A 14,755-nucleotide genomic window follows, 5' to 3' on the forward strand; every position below is an offset into this window, starting at 1 on the left:
GGCCGGCGCGGCCGCGCTTCTCACGACCCGGGATTTCCGCGCGGGCCCGCGGGGCTGCAGCTCCCGGGTTCGCTCCCGCTGCGGGTGAGCGCGGGGCTCACGCCCGCGTCCGAGCTGCGCCCAGAGCACGCTCACTTCTCTCTTTGGCTGTTGGCTCTCGGGCCGCGGGCTACTCCCGAGTCGGTGCTGGGGGGTCGCTCCCGACGGTGCTGAGGGGACCCTGCGGGGCTGGAATCGAACTTGAGTCTCGCGCACCCAAAACCTACGCTCGGCCCCTCGAACGGTTTCCCTGACCCCGGGAACGAATCGTTTCTTGTGTAATTATGTCCCCGAGAACTGCCCTGGCACCCTCGCCCTGACGCTGGAAGCAGCCGCTGGTCTGAAGTTCGATTTCTCGGGGCGTCTGCGCTGGGTTCCCGCAGCGCCACTTTGCTCCGCGCCCGCGCGCGACCCCGCGCACGCCGAGCCCGCTCACAAACGCATCTCCACACTAGAACATTCGTTATCGCTTGTGTTTGGGCTGAGCCGGGTGTGCACCCCGCTCGCCCAGGGCTCCTCGGATCGCAGAGAGAACGGGTCTGGCCTTCGGACCCTGAGCAAACGCGTGGGGAGTGGCCGGGGTGCCCCAGCGCGAGCCCCGCCGCTGCCGGGTGGGAGGCCGTCGGGCTTGGTCTCCCGGTGTCCGGTCCGCGTCCCCTCCGGGCCTCGCCCACGCGGACCCCGACTGGACCGCGCGAACCCCGGGTTATGAGAAACTGCACCCAGACAGGCTCCTCCTGGCACCTGGCGTGCCCAGCGCCCTACCGGCCGTCTGCGGCGGCCCCGTGCGTGTCCTGCGTCCTGGGTCCCCGTCCCCGCGCTGGCCACCTCCGCCCCAGTGACCGTCTCTAAGCCACTGCAGTGAACAGGTGCAAGCGGGCGCGGGGCGGAGGCCCGCCCGACCTGCCGCGGGAGACGCGGGTCCGGGTCCGGGTCCGAGAGCGGGGACGGCGCAGGGAGCTGCGCGGGAGGTCTGCAGCGGACGCCGCGCTCCCGGGCCAACGCGTGGACACCGTGCGGGATGCAGCGCGAGCCTGCCGGGCGGAGACCGACCCGGGCACGCGCGGCCCTCCCCGGGCGGCGCCTGAAGGTGGCCCCGGCCCCCCACCTCGGTCAGGGCCGCCCCTCCCGCGGGACCCCGCGCTGTCCCCCGCGGAGCCTCCGTACCCCGCCGCGCGTCTCCCGCCGCCGATCCCGAGGCCGGAGGAGAGCGCCGGCGTCGGGGAGCGGACGGCACCCGCGCGCCCCGCACCCCGGTCCCGCGCGCCCGACCCGCGCCTCCCCGCGCGCCCAGGCGGCCGGGCCGTCCCGACAGCGGGAGGCCGGCGCGGCCCGCGTCCAGCTCGGGGCAGGCGGGCCCGCAGGGCGGGCTGGCGCGGCGCGCGGCAAAGGCGGCGGGAAGGAGGCGGGGCGAGCGCCCCGGGACCCCGACTCGGCCGCGGCCAGCTGGGGGGGCGGAGCGCCGGCGGCAGCCTGGCCCGGGCCGGCCCCGCCGCCCAGATCCTCCCGCCGCCCGGCCGAGCGGCCCGCGCTGCCTTCGCGCCCGGCCGGCCGCCGCCCCCGCCCCGCGCCCCCGCCCCGCGCCCATATAACCCGCCTCGCCGCCCGCGCCCGCCGCCGTCCAGCCGCCGCGCCCCTGCCCAGCCGGGCCGTGCCCGGCCAGCGCGCGTCCCGCCTCGGCCCGACGGCAACAGGTAGGCGGCGCCGGACCCGCCGGGGGCCTCACGCCGGGCAGCGCCGCGCCGCAGCTGGCGGCGGGACACGGTCACGCGCGGGGGCTCCCCGGCCGGGAGGAGAGGGCAGGGCGGTAGCCGCCCGGTCTGCAAGAGGCGGGCACCCTGCGGGTGCGGGGTCCGGGGGCGAGGCCTCCCGGGAAGAGGGTCTTCAGGCGCGAGTGCCTGCGGACTCGGCTCCCGGCCCGCCCCTGGCGCATGGCGGCGCTGGGTGGACCCCAGGCGGTGCCCTCTCAGTGGGCCGGATAGGAGCCGGGATCTAGGGACATGCGGGGCTGTCCAGAGGCGAGTGGGGGCGGGCGGGGCCTCTCTTGGCCCTGCCAGCCTTCCGCGTGGTCCAGCTCACTGCCCCGTCGGCCTGTCCTTCTGTCTGGCTGCACACAGACGGGCACAGACTGGCATACATCTCCATGCCAGTGTCGCGGGCCTGGGCGCTAAGACTGCAAGGTTCTTTCTGCCCCCGCACTTGGGCCCTGCGCCTGCTTTCAGGGGCTGGACTTTGGAGGGCTGCTGGAGTACCTGTACCCCCCTGCCAGCGGCCCAGGCGTGCTCTGATCGGGAGTGAGTGGGGTGTGACACGGCAGTCCTTTTCCTCTGTCAGCCGGTGACAGGGACCGTGCAGGGGCTGGGGTGTCCCCCATCTGCGAGGGCCCAGGGCTCTGTACCTGCTGCGGGGGCTCCTGCGTGGGGGGGCGCCGGTCCCTGTCTGCACTTCATCAGGGTCCAGAAGGGGCTGGTGAGCTGCAGCAGACCAGAGGCGGTGACGCTGGGACCCGTCCCCCTGCTGAGATGCAGGCCCAGGGGCGATGGGCAAGGGTCGGCTGGAGAGGCTCTGAGGTCAGCGTGGTGAGACCCCCACCTTGATAAGTAGAAAAGCCCCCCTCAACAGAGCAGGAAGGGGCGACCTGCCTCCGCCCAGGACAGCGCCCCACGCACGGTCTCCCTAGTATGGGCTCTCGGAGGAGGTGCTGCCCTCCTCACAGCCAGAGTTCCCTGGTCCTCCCTGCAGACCCCCTGCAAAGGGCACAGCAGCTTCCGATGCTCTGAGTCTGCCAGGTGGTGTAGCCTGTGTGTGTGGGGGGGGGGGGACTTTGTTTTGTTTTAGTTTGGGGGCCACACCCAGCGATGCTCAGGGCTTGCTCCTGGCTCTGTACTCAGGGGTCACTCCTGGTGGTGCTCCAGTGGGAGCCCGGGAATCAAACCCGGGTCAGCCAGGTGCAAGGCCAACGCCCTCCCCACTGTCTGTCTGCCCATGGCGTGAACATGCCCTTCCCGGGTGACTCCGTGCACTGAGCAATAAGGAAACGGATGTTCCGAGCGTCAGGCCGGGCCCTGCCAGGGCTCCCCAGGCTTCCTCACCCGCAGCCCGTGTGGAGCCTGAGGAGCCGTGCGTGTCTCTGCTGTCGGTCCTGGCTGTGCCATCCCCTCCCTGTCTCTGCCTGGGTTCATGGGAGGATTGGGGAGCCCGAAGCGCTTCCCTGGGCGGACTCCAGCCGTGCCCATGGACGCTGAGGGGCGCCTGCCATGGCCAGTGTGGCTTTGGGCTATGCTGTGAGCCAGCACACACCCCAAACTCCCTGCTGAAGAAAGTGGGGGCAGGACTGGGGGCCAGTTTCTCCCTGGGGCCCACTCTGGGGGGAACTGAGTCCATGGGGACCACAGTGCCCGCCCCTGGGTGCCCCACACTCTGAGCCCTCCCCATGTCCCCCTTCTGGCTGGCCCTTCCCTCTGGACGCCCCGCCCAGGCTGACCGCCTTGCACTGGGCTGGTCTGTCTGGGCTGTTTCCAGGGAGCTCCCTGAGGCAGCCCCCCACCTTGCCTCATGGCCCCCGGGCAGTGCCCCCCTGCCTCCCTCCAGCTCAGGTGAGACACAGCTGCCCAGGGGTCCTGCCCCCGCACCAGCTGGACAATCCCCAGAGGCCAGTGCTGGGTTGGCTGGGGCGCTGGGATTCTAATTGCTCACCTGCTGCTCGAGGTGGCGTCAGGCCCTGAGGGGGGGGGGGGCGTCATCTGGGGAGACCTCGGCTAATTGAGCAGGTTGGGGGCGGGGTTGGCTTGTTCTGGGCCCTTCAGAGGAGGCTTGGAGTCTCAGTCTGTACTGAGAACCTGGGGTCCCTCCATCCTCGGGGCTCACCTGGGTGGTGCTCAGGGTACAACCCAGTCAGCCTGGCACGGCTGAGTTCCTGACCCCCATCTCCCCTCAGCAGTGGCCCCCCCCCAGATGCCCCAGGGCCCAGACAAGAGGGATTCCCCACTTAGAAGCCACTTCCGGGAGCCCAGAGCCCAAGAAACAAAAGAAGCTGCCTGAGTTTGGGTGATGCCCTAGTCGGTTCCGAATTAGGAAGCGGGTGGCTGTGATTCGGATGCAAATCAGAGAAGCCCCAGGTACTTAATGTGGCGAGCGGCAATTAGGAGCAGGGCGTGCTGTGACCTGCCCTCCTGGCGGCCCGAGGTGCGGTGACTAATTACGGGGCTGTAATGAGGGAGAAGCCGCTGCGAACAGGCCCGGTGCTTTACCGGGAAGCTGCAAATTAAAAAGCAGTGACTGGTAAACAGGACGCTAATTGGATTAATGTGAACATAATGAATTTCCATAAAAATCAACAGACATGGGGCTCAGGGTTGGGGCATGGGGACCCAGAGGCAGGACCCCCATTCTCCCCGCTGCCACGAAGGTGCCTCCATCCTCTCCCTCAGTCACGGAGAAGCCAGATGCCTCAGTCACGGGGAAGCCCCACCTGGGACGGGGCCAGGCAGGTGCTTGGGGGCCAGCGGGGACCACAGAAGTGGAGGTGACGGAGGCCAGACAGGGGGCGCCCAGGCCTGGCCCCGGCCCCCCACCTGCAGCCTCTTCTTTAAGCCAAGGGGCCCACGGAGAGATGGAGTGAAGCAGATGTGGGCAGGAGGGGTCCCAGAGACGCGTCTGCATTACAGAACCACCCGCGTGAGGTTGTGCTCTGCCCTCCAGCCTGTGGGCACCTCTCTACCCCACAGGGACCAGGCTCCTGCCTCCCGCTGCCCTCACCTTGCTGTCTTACCCTGTCCCCCCTTTCTTCCCGCCTTACCCCTCCCCTTATCCTACTCTCTCCCTGCCTCACCCCTACCCTCATCCTGCTCTCTTCTTATCTTCACCCTGATCTCTTTCCACTTCACCCCTGCTCTCACCCTGTCTCCCAACTACCCTCACCCTGCTCTCTTCCCACTTTCTTCCTGCCTCACCCTGTCTCCCAGCCTCCCCCCCACCCTCCCCCTGCATTCTCCCCACTATCTCCCTGCTTCATCCCTTTCCCAGGCAGGAACACGGGGTCCCCAAACCAGGCGGGCTCTGCACCCCATGAGGATGGGCTTGGCTTTCTGAGCTCTGGGGTTTCAACCTTGAGGAAGGTGGGGCTCACTACAGAGCTGAGGACAGATGCCCCCGCCCCTCACTGAATGTCTGCCTTTTTCTGGGCCTTGTTCTCTGTGCGGCTGCCGAGAGCCCCCTCCCAGGTGCAGGACGAGGGGGTGTCTCCTGGTCCCACTGGGCACAGGGTGGCCACAGTGCAGTGAGTAGTGGAGTGCTCCCAGGTGGGCTCAGAAGAAAAGGCACCAAGGAACCCCAGTGGGGTCAAGGCGGGGTCCCAGGGTAGCAGGATGGGCCGGACCCTGTGGGACTGGGACCAGGAGCTAATCTCAGGTGACCCCCAAGGCCTCTGAGCAGGGAGGGGCCGCTCAGGCACAGAGGTTTTGCCTAAAAGGCCCGTGGCCCCAGCTGGGCCCCCAGGATCCCTGGGAATAGGACCCACCGGAGGCATCCAGTGTGTCTGTCTGTAGGATCATGTCCTCAGAGGTCACAGGGGTCAGAGTGGAGGTGCTGGGAGTCAGGGGTCAGCGCTCTGGGTCCCTCTGCAACCACGTGCCCCTCCATGGCTGCGAGACTGGCTGTCCATGGATGTCGCTGCCCAGGGCTGCATGTCCCTGGAGTCACTGCCCACGGAGGGATAACCTGTCCTTGGGGTCTCCCCAGAGGGGGGTGCCTGTCCTGGCCCTGGTGGGGCCAGGCTGGGAGACATTCAGAAGAGACCACAGCAGGTGTCACTGCAAAAAGACCCACCTCGGCCTCTGAATGACCCTTATGCTCTGGCTTGGCCCGCTGCCCTCCTGGAGGCACCAGCCACCAGTCCTCCCGCCCGCCACCTCAGCCTTACCTGGGCGTGTGTGTGTGTGTGGGGGGGTGCTTATTTGTTGGTTTTTTTTTCTTTTTGGGTCACACCTGGTGATGCACAGGGGTTACTCCTGGCTCAGGAATGCACCCAGGAATTAGTCCTGGCGGTGCTCGGGGACCAAATGGGATGCTGGGAATCGAACCCGAATTGGCTGGGTGCAAAGGCAAACACCCTACCCGCTGTGCTATCACTCCATCCCTATGGGCACATTTGTTACCTGGGCGTGTACATTGCTTGGGTGCATGAATGGACCTGGGCACGTGCATTGCCTTCACACGTGTGTACCTGGGCATATGCACGAACCTGATCGTGTGCATGAACATGTGCCTGGGCGCATGTGCGTGTTACCTGTGTGTGTGTGTGTGTGTGTGTGTGTGTGTGTATCTCAGCCGTGGGGTCCTGTACCCGGAGGCCTTCACTCAAACTTCTCGGGGCTGGCTGTGGGCTGTGCTCAGCGGCCCGGGCGCATCCTGTCTGCAGTCCAGCAGGCCGAGTCGGGGGCTCAGGAGAATCTCCCCATCTACCATTCCGCTCTGCCTGTCTGCCCTGTGAGTACCTACCGCCAACTCACCCAAGGCTCAGGCTCCTCTGCTCTAGGGTCCCAAACCTGTGCTCCGAGATTCAGAATGATGCCGCACTGCCCATCACACAGAATGCTGTGGTTGAGCACTATGTGTGTGCTCGTGTCTGTTTGCATACATCCATGAACCTTGCAGCTTGTATGTACACGTGTGTGGTGTACACGTCGGTGTGCTGCATATTCACAGGCACTGCAGCGCTCCTGCTGAACCGTTTGCACATCATGTATGTGTACACACACCAGACAGAAGTCTGGCTCTCGGCCAGGTCCTTGTGTCCACGAGTTTGAGTCCGGGGTCTTCGGGACGTACCTGGCCCCGACAGGAGTCAGTTGGGGTGCTGCTTCTGTTCTGTGCACACTTGGGGTGCCTACCTGAGCAGCGGCACGGGAGTCGGCAGCCGGCGCCTCCAGGCATGGCCACGGGCCAGAGGGCAGGGCCCTGTCACCAGGTCACTCACCACGGCCAGGGCACTGGGCCACGCTCCGCCCACGTCAGTCCCGAGGCTGTGGCTGCCGCTTTCGCAGCTCCAATGTCATCACCCGGGCAACCAGGACGCCGCCACTGCCCGCCCGCAGAGCTGAGGGCCGCTGCCCGCTGCAGACCCTCGGGGCCCAGGGTCGGCCAAGGTAGGCCCTGCCTTCCTGGGGAGCACAAGCACCCTATGGGCCGGATCCCCGGGGTGCCACACCCCGCCTAAGGCTCCCACCTGGTGGCTAGAAGTGATGTCAGGGGGCAGGGGACGGGTGGCTGGGCTGGTGGCCAGGCCAGTGTGGGCTGGCCCTGCCCTGATGGGACCAGCTGCCATGTCCATTCCCGGGGGTGACAGGACCGCTGGGTGGCTGGGACAGACCAGATGAGGGTTGGCTGTCACTGGTGTGTCTCGTCCCCTTGGAGACGCCGGACCCTCCTTCACTCACTGCCGGCCAGGGAGGGAGGCCAGCGCTCAGCCAGGGCCGCCCCGGCCTCTGCCCTGCTCCCTGGCTCCTGGCCGCCAGGCGCTGCCTGGCCTGGACTCCCGCGGTGCCCTAGATGCCAGAGCAGTGCGTGTGCGTGCTGTGTGTACATGTATATCGTGAGCACACATGCCACACACCAGGTGTTTATGCGTGCATGTGCACTGGGGCATGTCTGTGTAGTGTGTGCACGTGTGCGATCAGACTGTGATGTATACATGTGTGGTGTGTTTGTGATGTATGCACACACATAGGCCATGTAGGTGAGCTGTGTGGTGCGTTGCCATGTGCACTGACAGGTATGGTGTATATTCTTGTGTGACACGTGCAACATGGACACTGGGTTTAAGCTACGTGTGTGTGTGTGGGGTGCATGTGTGTATGAGTACTGATTTGCCCACCCTGTGTAGACATTAGGAAATGGGCTGGTGGAAAGTGGGTGCTGGCAGGGTTCCAACCCGGCCAGCATGTCCCAGGGACGCAGAGGCTCCCTGACCCCCGCATGGAGTGACCGGGACACACTGGTCCCATTATGCCATGGGGCCTCGGGGTGAGCCGATTTCCTGGAGCACCTGCCAGCAGGCATTGGCTGCCATGTTGGTTGCTGGATGCTGGGTGCCTGGTGCAGAGTCCTGGGTGCTGAGAGCGTGATGCTGGATGCTTGGTGCTGGGTGCTGAATGTGGTGCTGGATGCTGAGCAGACACTGGTGGGAGGCTGAGGAGGTGGGGCATGTTGGTGGGTGTGCAGGAGAGACGGTCCCTGGGGAGACTCAAAGTGGGTGACTTAGGGTGGGCACAAGCACCGGGGGCAGACACAACAGAGTGGGGACACACAGCACCAAGGGGGTCCCGAAGGGGGAGCAGCAGGCGGGGGCAGCCAGGCCCACCCAGGCTCTGGAAGCTGCTCTTCCTACACGGACAGAGGGGCGTGGGCGCTTGGTCCTGGCTGCCGGGCTCTTATTCCGGCCACTCATCTCCAGCCAAGTGGACAGAGCCTGGTGCCCCAGAAAGAGCACTGACTTTCCCCAGACTCCAGGACACAGCACGCACGTGTGCACTCATGCCTACATCTGCAGGTATATTCACACACGTGCCCACTCATAGTACATATCCACACACATATATGCACAGTCACATTCACACAAGCTCAGTATACAATACACATGTACATGTGCATATACATGTACACACACATGAACACACTCATACACAGTAGTCACTCATACATGCACACACATGCACACACCACACATACATGGACACACTCATACAGCCACGATATACATTCACGCACTACATATACACACACAGCACAATACTTGCACACCTGCCTGCATGTACATACACATATACATGTACATATTCTCATACTACTAACACATGCACTCACAGACGTATTCACATGTGATCACATGTTTACTTACCGATGAGCAGGTAACGGTCTGACCTCATTGGGTCTCATTGGTGTCCCCTTCTGCACCCTGCGCCACACTCCTCATATTGATCCCCGAGTCCCCCTGCTGCCCAGGGCCTTCTGTAGCCAAGAGCCCATGGGGACCCGCTCTCAGGCTTCAGGGGTGTCGGGACCCTGCCCTTCCTGGGGCCAGTGCTTGCTCCCTGTGCCCAGGGCAGGACCCGCAGGCAGGCAGACAGCCTGGCGACCCTGCAGAACTAGGGGTCACTGCTGTGTTCTCCCGAGCACTGAGGCCTCACGCGCAGCCTCTGTCTCGTGAGAACACCCGGGAAGCTGGGGCACTTCTGGGTGAAGGAGGCCATGCAGCTGGGCTGGGATTTGGGGAGAAGTTGTGCGACACTCACCCCCCACCCCCGGCAAACACACACACTTCCGATAGGTCTGACCTTGATTCACTGTGTCCAGAATTTACAGGTGCCCTGGGTCCTCAGGGGGTCTTGTGGGCAGAGTGAAGGCCCAGATGCACGAGGCAGGAGCCCTGCCAGAGACGGGAGGTCCTGTGTGTGCGTGAAGGTGCAGACTGGGCTGGCCCGGCGCACACGGTGGAGGTGGGAGTCTGGGCCGGAGCTGGGGGTGCCCCCTCTGGAGTCCAGATTAGGGGCATCTGGGGGCCAGTGCAGGGCAGAGGCCGTGAGGCAGTGGGCAAACAGGATCTGGTGGGAGTGAAACGGACACTTCTGGGGTTTGTCAGGACTGGACAGCTGCGGACACACCGGGCCTGTGAGGAGGGAAAAGAAGGGCATCAGCAGAGCCCGGGCCTGCACGAAGGCGGCCACTGTGACTGGCGGGAGGTGCCTTCACAGCGTCTTGTCCAGGAAGTGACTAGGTGCCGCCCTTCTCACATCCGACAGCTGGACCCACCTGTCCACACCCTCTCCCCTCATTCCTGCACAGTTCCCCCTCCCGTCTCCGCAGAGCTTGGGGCTGGCAAAACCCGAGGTTCTTGGCTGAGCTGGCCATGGTGGGGACGCGAGCCAGAGTGTACGTGCTCAGGGGTTCCGTGCTGGGCTGAAGGGGGTCTGCAGTGGGGGGCTGGGAGGGCCCATTGCATGGAAGCGCCTCCCGGTCCTCAGGCCAGTGACCCTGGATGGGGCTGGGACCTTGATTCACCGCACACTGAATTTACAGGTGGCCCTGGGCCCTTGTGGGGGTCCCAGGGTGGTCTGTGCTCAGCATTGCTCACGGCGCCCCCTCTGTACGCAGGAAGGGGAAACAAATCAGAGAGGGCCAGGAAGTGGCAGATGGTCCAGCAGACGGGCATGGGCACACGGACACCCTATGCATGAGGAGGGAGGAGGGGCGCTGGGTATGGGTCTCTGCCAGCACAGGGGGCAGCAGCCTGGCCGGTGGGCGGGAGCCGCCACAGACCCATCCACGCGGTGGGACCCTGGTTTCATTCAGCCACAGCTGCATGCCCTGTGGCCGCGTGCCTGTGCCCTGTGGTACCCTATGCCCTGTGTCCTAGGCCCTGTAGCTGGGCGTCTGGACTGCTGTGTGCCCGTCAGTTTTCCCATCATGCCCTGGGCTGCTGGTGTTCTGCGGATATGGCCACGTGTGCAGCCCGGTGGGGACCGTGGGGGAGCCGGGCCTGATTCTGGCTCCGTCTCTGGGGAGGGGTCCCATCTCCTGTGACCCTGTGGACACCACACTGCCCACAGCCCCCAGCCCTCGTGTGGGTGCTGGATCCCTGGTCCCAGCTTTCTGTGGGACGGTCACTGGATGGACAAGTGCCCAGGGAGACGCCCACCTAGCCATGCAGGGCAGAGCAGTGGGTCTGCCCACCTCTGAAGGCCAGGAGGGAGGGAGGGGAGGAGGGGAGGAGGGAAGCACTTCCTGCCCGCCTGGCTGTTTGCCTGTCCCCCTGTCTGGGGTGTGGAGGCTCCTTAGTCCCTCCCTACCAGGCAGAGGCTCAGGGAACTGTCCCAGGGTCAACGGGGGCCGCCCCGCCTCGCCCCACCCACCTCTCTGTGCCTCGCCCCACCCACCTCCCACGTGGTGTCCTGAGGCCAGAGAGGCCTGGGAGCTGCTGCCCTCACTCCAGCGACCCTGGGCCTGGCCACCATCCCACCATACCCCTCTGGGCGCCGCGAGGGGCAGCTGCTGCCCAGGGAGAGGGTCTCTGACGCTCTGCTGCCAGCCGGAGTCCCGTGCTCTGCCCAGGTAGGGGCTCGGGGCTTGGGCAGGCCTGGGGCCCTCCAGACAGTCTCGGTCCAGCCGCCACCCTGTTCCTGTCCGTCTAGGTTTCCGTGGTTGGTGGTGGTGGAGGTCTGGGGCGGGGCCGATGCTTGCCAGCCCGGCCCGGGGTGCCCTTGCTGTGGCTGAGCTCAGGTCGGGGGCTGTCCCAGCTGTCCCGCATTCGTCCATAGAGGGGTGCTGGAGCCCTGGGTGCGATGTTGGGGCGCAGGAGTGACCCCCAGCTCGGGAGCCGCCACCCTGCCACTAGGACTGGCCCCTCGCTGGGTTCTGGGGCCCTTCTGCTCTGCTCACCCCTTGCAGTGCTCGGCAGGTCCGGGGCCTCTGAGGTCTGGGGTCCTCCGGACAGAGCGAGCCAAGGACGTGCCTGTGAGGGGCCCTCTGACCTGGGCGGCCCCAGCTTGACCAGACCCCTCTTCTGGGGACTGCAGTGTCACCATCCCCCAGCCCCGGAAACAGTTGCAGATGTCACCAATGGGTCCCACCCTGACCGGAGCTGTGGCCTGGGAGCTGAGTCACCTCGAGAAGGCAGTGGGGTGTGAAGCCGGTCTTGGGGCTGGGTCAGGATCCCCACTTCAACGGTCCATTGTGGGAGGGACTGGGCATAGATGTGCACGCGCAAACACATACACACGCACACATACCTGCACAGGCCCCTGACATGGGGGCTTTGGCCCTTGAAGCACACGTGTCCCCCCAGAGCTGTCCCTCCTGCTGGGGCACGCTGTCACAGCCGCGCACTGCCCTCCGGATGCCATGGGCCCTTGCCCTGTGGGGGAGCATCTTTCTGCTGCTGCTCTTCTGCTGTTGAACCCGAGCCCTCTTGGGGCCCCTTTTGGCAGCTGTGCTCATGGGGACGAGGGGGAGATGCCGCTGTGCATTGGGGTGATTTCTCTGCCCACAAGAGGCGCCCCCAGGAAGCACCGCCTTGCTCTGTCCGGCCAGCAGGGACGCGGCAGCCCTGGGTACCCGCGTGTTCAGTTGGCATGTGGCGGGGCCAGCACTTCTCGGCCCACCTGCTGGCGACCACGCGCCCTCTCTGAGGGACCTCTCTGGGCAAGGGGGGGCTGTCCAGCCGGACATGGCTGACCTTCCGGGTCCCTATGGCCGCCCGAGGTGGCCTGGCCTGAGGCAATGGGCACCAGGGTCCACTCACCACTGGCCGTGCCGTCCCTCCCTACTGCGGTGGGCAGGTCTGGGCCTGTCCACTCGGGCACTGCCCGGCTGTGGCCAAGCGGATTCCCACGGCCTCTGGCCCAGGACCCAGAGGCGCGCCCAGGAAGGCTATGCTTGTCCCGCCCTCACTGTGCCAGGGTCAGGCGTGCCCACTCTCCTGGCTGGAGTGTCCCCCGCGCCTCGTGGCTTGTGTGAGGGCGGCAGGGCACAGCTCACGTGCCCAAGAGGGGGTGACAGGGTTGGGCCCCAGCGCGTCCATGCCCGCTGACACAGCTCCTGAGGGTGGCGCTGTCTGGCCAGGCTCAGCGAGTCCCTCCATGCTGGGGGTGGCCAAGGTTCCTTGAGAACAGGAGGGTCCCTCAGTGCTCACTGTCCCCTCCCTGCAGAGCGGGTGCCCTCGGGGACAAACGGGCAGGATGACCCAGACGCCCCCCACCGACGAGGGAGCCACGTTCGAGCACCTCTGGAATTCTCTGTGAGTACCCCAGGGCCGGGCTGTGTGGGGGCGCGGGTGGGGCCAGGGCTGACTGCGACACCCTCCCAGGGAGCCGGACAGCACCTACTTCGACCTGCCAGAGCCGAGCCGGGCCAGAGGCCAGGCGGGCGCCGGGGACAGCCTGCACGCCTTCCACATGCAGCCTGTGAGCGCAGGCATGGTGAGTCGTGGGGGGCAGGGCGGGGGGGCTGAGGGGGTGGACAGGGTGGGGGAGAAGATGGGGAGGATCAGTGGGAGGACCTGGGTGGAGGCTGGACGCAGCCTCAGTCCCTGCGGGTTGGCTGGGGGGTTCTCAGCGGCTCCCTGGGCGTCTCCTCTGGGCCCTTGTCCGAGGTTCGTGTCTCTCCGGGCCTGCACTCCTGACAGGGTGACAGGAAGGACCCCAGGAAGTTGCCTGCGCTGCTCGGGGGCGGGGCGTGACTGCCCAAGCCTGGTGCTGACCCGCCGGGCCGAGGGAGTGAGCACCCCAGGACAGTCCCCAAACAGAGTACCCTGAAGGGGCTTCTGGGCTCTGTGGAGCGCAGGGGGACGCCGAGCCCCTCTGTTATGGCGTCCGGGGGCTCCAGGATGGCCCGTCCCGACATCACCCCCACCGCATCCTCCCTGCTGGCCCTGGCTCTGCTCCCTGCGGGTACTGGGCTGGCCAGGGCTGGAGTGCCGGGTCCCCAAGACTCCTCAGGGCTGGTTTTGGGGTGAAGCGCTGGCCTGACCCACCCTGGCCTGTCTCTGCTTGGCCGAGTCGGGGGATGCAGCCCCCCCACAACGCCGGCTATGGGAACTGAGGACGGGGTCCCCGGAGGGTTCCTGCTCTGCCCGCTTTCCCTCCCCCTCATCCCTGTCACCCGGGGCTGTGAAGGCTGCCAGGACCTCATGGGCCTGTCTCGTTGGGGCTGTGTCTGTGGTCAGGGCGGGAGGCCCCGGGCTGTGCCTATCTGGGGCACGGGAGTCAGACAGAATGTGGGGGCAGAGATGGGGACCTGTTGTCCCACCTCTAGGCCTCGGTGGCCTGGGGTGTGAGGTGGGTACAGCTGAGGAAACCCTCGGAGCAGACTGTGGGGGTGGGGGACGCCACTGCAGGCTGAAGGTGACCGACAGGGCCAGCACTGGGTGTTGCTCCTCTCAGCCTCACCTGCCTGCCCTGGAGTCACTGTCCCCCCCAAAGGAGTCCCCCTGCACCTTCTGCAAGAGGAGATCGGGAAAGTCTAGGGGTCCCATCCCTGAGATGGGACCGAAGAGCAGTGGGCTGGGAGGCTGCCATGGGGTCCCCTGGGCCTCAGAGGTGACCCACTGCAAACACCCCCAGTCCAGTCCTCCTAGCCTGGACACGCACGAGTGGGGCAGACGGGGCGGGTAGGGCCGTGTGTGGCTGCCCCCTGCACTCTGGGGGTGCCACCCCTTCCAGCCTGTCTCTGCCCTGCACCTTTCTCAGGCCGCAGCTGAGGGGAACAGATGGGGGGATTTTAGCAGGAGCAGCCCCCAGGTCCCCTCCCTTGGGACCCTTCAGGCTCACTGGGGCTCCTTCAGGACACGGGGCAGCCCTGGGAAGATCCTCTGGCTGGGAAAGCGCATGGTGGGTCCCTGAGCTGAGTCAGAGGCACCTGTGGGTGTCAGGACAGAGGTGCCCTGGGGACCCCTCAGGCCACAGGGAGCCGGGTGGGGGGCAGGGCCCAAGGCTGGGGCAGTGGCAAAAGTGCCCTCAGCAGCGAGTTCTGCCAAGTGGGTGGTGAGGGCGCAGAGCCGGGGTCGTCACGGGCGTCCTGGGGCCCTCAGGCAGCTCTTGCCTGGCACATGGCCCTGTCCTGGCCCCAACCCTGCGCTCCGTTCTATGGCGGTGGGGGTGGCTGTAGGGCCCTGCCCGGTAGACCCCGTTCCCCCTCTTGCTCTCAGGCTGCTGGTGGGCACTCT

Source organism: Sorex fumeus, unplaced genomic scaffold, assembly GCF_029834395.1.
Source record: "Sorex fumeus unplaced genomic scaffold, SorFum_2.1 ptg000064l, whole genome shotgun sequence".
NCBI lineage: Eukaryota > Metazoa > Chordata > Mammalia > Eulipotyphla > Soricidae > Sorex > Sorex fumeus.